Source organism: Triticum aestivum, chromosome 6B, assembly GCF_018294505.1.
Source record: "Triticum aestivum cultivar Chinese Spring chromosome 6B, IWGSC CS RefSeq v2.1, whole genome shotgun sequence".
NCBI lineage: Eukaryota > Viridiplantae > Streptophyta > Magnoliopsida > Poales > Poaceae > Triticum > Triticum aestivum.
In genome coordinates this window covers 143,153,094-143,157,434 of record NC_057810.1, presented here as the reverse complement: position 1 = coordinate 143,157,434, position 4,341 = coordinate 143,153,094, and the positions used below count along the sequence as shown (strand labels likewise).

Genomic DNA, 4,341 nt, shown 5'->3' with positions numbered 1-4,341 from the left:
TGTGCCGTCTTCTCATCTTCTCCAGAAGGAACGCGAGATTTGGGGAAGCGGCGGTCGCCGTCACCCGTCTCGCTCGCCCTCCCACCGGCCGTTTCCAGCGCAGACCTCCCGCTGGCTGTCTCGCTCAGCTCACCTCCGGCGAGAAAGAAGGCAGAAGAGCGGGGAAGGTAATCGTCAGCAAGGACGCCGTGGACGGCTTCGTCGAGAGCGCCCGCATCTTCATCCAATACTTATCTGCAACGTCCGTATGACTCCCTCAGCCTTTCTTCCGTCTCACGATTCTCCCTTTCCCCATTGTTCTGCTCCGATTTTCGGCAGTTATCCTTGATAGGTTTGATATTATAGGTGAATCTGGTAAAGCCGTTTGATGCTTGTGTGAATGTTTGGGGATTTATTGGGGAGATGTAAGCTGCTGGCGGTGAGGCACGCCAGATCCGGTCGTTGGGACTTGCCAGTGCCACACCGCTGCTGCTCGGAGCTTTGATCTCACCTCGACGCACTGCGGATGTTCGAGCTCCTGACCATGCCTCGCCGCGCCGCCGCCTTTAGGCCCCAGGCCTCACCGCTGCCACTCACTATCTGGTGGTGGCCGCCGCTTTTCTTTGAGCATGATGAGAGATAGACGGGGAGGGTTCATCCAGATATTTAGGGGTGGTATGGTCGCACATCATGACTGGTCTAAAAAACGAAAATCCTGCACTTCCAGTTCCATCTTGTATGAGGATGACAAGCTCGAACAGGAGGTGACAGGTGAGGGAGGACACATATCTCTTGAACCCTCGGTTCATAGCGAACTTCAAACATCTGCAGGCACGCGGCGTGGTCGTCCGCACCGGTCAAGGCCGCTGTGGTCGTGGCTGCCATACGCGTGTCCGGCATGCTCGCATCCGCTCATTCTTTATTGGTGTAGACCAATGCGTGAACAACTATCGGGAGAGTAGCATGAGTAAGAGAGGAGGCAGCTCTTGAACAACTATCGGTTAAAACGCACGTTGTTTGTCCGTCCACGACGACGCAAACGAGCTGGCGTTCCGGGTCAAGAACCCACATGCACGGCACTCTGCTCCTCTCTATCAGGCCGCAGATGCGAGGTTCCGGTTAAAAAAATAATTCGACATCTTGATTTTTCTCTCAGGGCCAGATTTTTGGGTTGTTAAACATCTAGGCGTTTGATTAAATCGACTGAAGATCTGATGGGTGCACACAAAGTGTACGTGGAATTGCCTCCACCAGGTTGTAGCACATGAAACAGTTAGTTGTTTAGGAAGCATACCTTTTTCAATCTCGACTTTATTTGTAGACTTGCGGTATGATATATATGTGGATGACATGCTCGGAAACGAGCTTAACTGTAGTTAGACTGTGCTGCCCATTTCTTGGCTGCAAAGAGTGACTTGTGGTGTTTAGCATGCTATTGCTTGCTCATAACCAGATTTTGCCAGATCATCGCTTCATCTTTTCCCAGTTTTACTAATTTGAATATGTATCTGGTTGAGGGGAGAACTTTCGTGGTTGTACTGTAGCTTAGCTAGCGAGTGATTCATTCTGGAACTCATCCGGCAACTTGCAGAAATTGTTCTCCCCGGGTAAATATTTTTCTGAGCTAAAAATATTTGCTTGTGGGCTGAAAAATTGTATTCCCTGAGTAAATCCATGGGAGCGATACATTTCCCTATGTGTATCATGTGAGACTGATCCAGATTGAATGTTATGCATATAGCAGGGGCGCGAAGGAGGAGTGCGCTGTACGGCTATAGCATTTGAACTAGCAGCACAAAGGCAGGCTAGACCAAGCCGTCATCGATGTCCTCTACTTGTAGGTCGTGTACAATACTATGGAAGGTTAATCCCTCTGCAATTTCAGAACTATAATGCATTCGTTTTAGATATACATATGTGTATTATGCATCGTTGTAATTTTACCATTTACTTTCTTTTTTTCACATATGTAGTTCAGTCTACAAGTTCTAAAGCTTCACTTATTGTATCATTGATGTGTAGCTATGAGGATCGTTTCTTGTTTAAAATTAATAATTGTATGCGTACGACAACCATAATTTAGTTTGCGTCATGACCGGTGATTTATAATAAATTGTTTAAACTAATAGGTAAGATATACTATTGGCATGAACACAACAACCTCAACCCTAAACGACCATTTCTCTGTCACATTATTCTGACTCCGTTACAAATAAAATTCGGTTTTATGTTCTTGATTTTTGCCATTACTAGCATGATACTGAAGGAAATATGTCCTAGAGGGCTAATAAAGTTATTATTTATTTTCTTATTTCATAATAAATGTTTATTATTCATGCAAGAATTGTATTGACCGGAAATTTGATACATGTGTGAATACATAGACAAACATAGTGTCACTAGTATGCCTCTACTTGACTAGCTCGTGAATCAAAGATGGTTAAGTTTCTTAGCCATAGAGATAAGTTGTCATTTGATTAACGGGATCACATCATTAGGAGAATGATGTGATTGACTTGATCCATTCCGTTAGCTTAGCACTTGATCGTTTAGTATGTTGCTATTGTTTTCTTCATGACTTATACATGTTTCTATGACTATGAGATTATGCAACTCCCGTTTACCGGAGTAACACTTTGTGTGTTACCAAACGTCACAACGTAACTGGATGATTATAAAGGAGCTCTACAGGTGTCTCCGAAGGTACATGTTGAGTTGACATATTTCGAGATTAGGATTTGTCATTTCGATTGTCGGAGAGGTATCTTTGGACCCTATCGGTAATGCACATCACTATAAGCCTTGCGAGCAATGTGACTAATGAGTTAGTTACGGGATGATGCATTATATAACGAGTAAAGAGACTTGCCGGTAACGAGATTAAACTAGGTATTGAGTACCGACGATCGAATCTCGGGCAAGTAACATACCGATGACAAAGGGAACAATGTATGTTGTTATACAGTTTGACCGATAAAGATCTTCGTAGAATATGTAGGAGCCAATATGAGCATCCAGGTTCCGCTATTGGTTATTGATCAAAGATGTGTTTTGGTCATGTTTTCATAGTTCTTGAACCCGTAGGGTCCGCACGCTTAAGGTTTCGATGACAGTTTTATTATGAGTTTATGAGTTTTGATGTACCGAAGGATTCGGAGTCCCGGGTGAGATCGGGGACATGATGAGGAGTCTCGAAATGTTCGAGACGTAAAGATCGATATATTGGACGATTATATTCAGACATCGGAAAGGTTCCGAGTGGTTCGGGTATTTTTCGGAGTACCGGGGAGTTATGGGAATACGGGGGAAGAAGTATATGGGCCTTATTGGGCTTTAGGGGAGAGAGAGAGGCAGGCCGCGCCCCCCAATGACTAGTCCGAATTGGACTAGAGGAAGGGGCGGCGCCCCCTACTTCCTTCTCTTCCCTCTCCCCCTTCCTTATCTCCTACTACATGGAAGGGGAGGAATCCTATTCCCGGTGGGAGTAGGACTCCTCCAGGGCGCGCCATAGGGGCCGGCCCTCTCCCCTCCCCCACTCCTTTATATACGGGGGCAGGGGGCACCTCTAGACACAACAATTGATCTGTTGATCTTTTAGCTGTGTGCGGTGCTCTCCCTCCACCATAGTCCTCTTCGATAATATTGTAGCGGTGCTTAGGCGAAGCCCTGCGACGGTAGAACATCAAGATCGTCACCACGCTGTCGTGCTGGCGGAACACTCCCTCGACACTCGGCTGGATCGGAGTACGAGGGACGTCATCGAGCTGAACGTGTGCAAGAACTCGGAGGTGCCGTAGTTTCGGTGCTTGATCGGTCGGGCCGTGAAGACATACGACTACATCAACCGCGTTGTTCTAACGCTTCCGCTTTCGGTCTACGAGGGTACGTGAACAATACTCTATCCTCTCGTTGCTATGCATCACCATGATCTTGCATGTGCGTAGGAATATTTTTGAAATTACTACGTTCCCCAACAGTGGCATCCGAGCTTGGTTTTATCCGTAATGTTATATGCATGAGTAGAACACAAGTGAGTTGTGTGCGATACAAGTCATACTTTTTACCAGCATGTCATACTTTAGTTCGGCGGTATTGTTGGATGAAGCGGCCCGGCCCGACATTACGCATACGCTTACGCGAGACTGGTTCTACCGACGTGCTTTGCACACAGGTGGCTGGCGGGTGTCAGTTTCTCCAACTTTAGTTGAACCGAGTGTGGCTACGCCCAGTCCTTGCGAAGGTTAAAACAACACTAACTTGATGAACTATCATTGTGGTTTTGATGCATAGGTAAGAACGGTTCTTGCTCAGCCCGTAGCAGCCACGTAAAAAATTGTAACAACAAAGTAGAGGACGTCTAAC

The 4,341-nt window shown here is 46.2% G+C and overlaps 1 long non-coding RNA gene across 1 annotated transcript; it reads left to right on the top strand.

The window, feature by feature from the left end:
• LOC123133794 (uncharacterized) lies at positions 1-2,057 on the top strand. Its single transcript, XR_006465391.1, has 2 exons — positions 1-241; positions 1,724-2,057. It is a non-coding gene; the product is annotated as an uncharacterized lncRNA (long non-coding RNA).
• Positions 2,058-4,341: the final 2,284 nt, after the last annotated feature.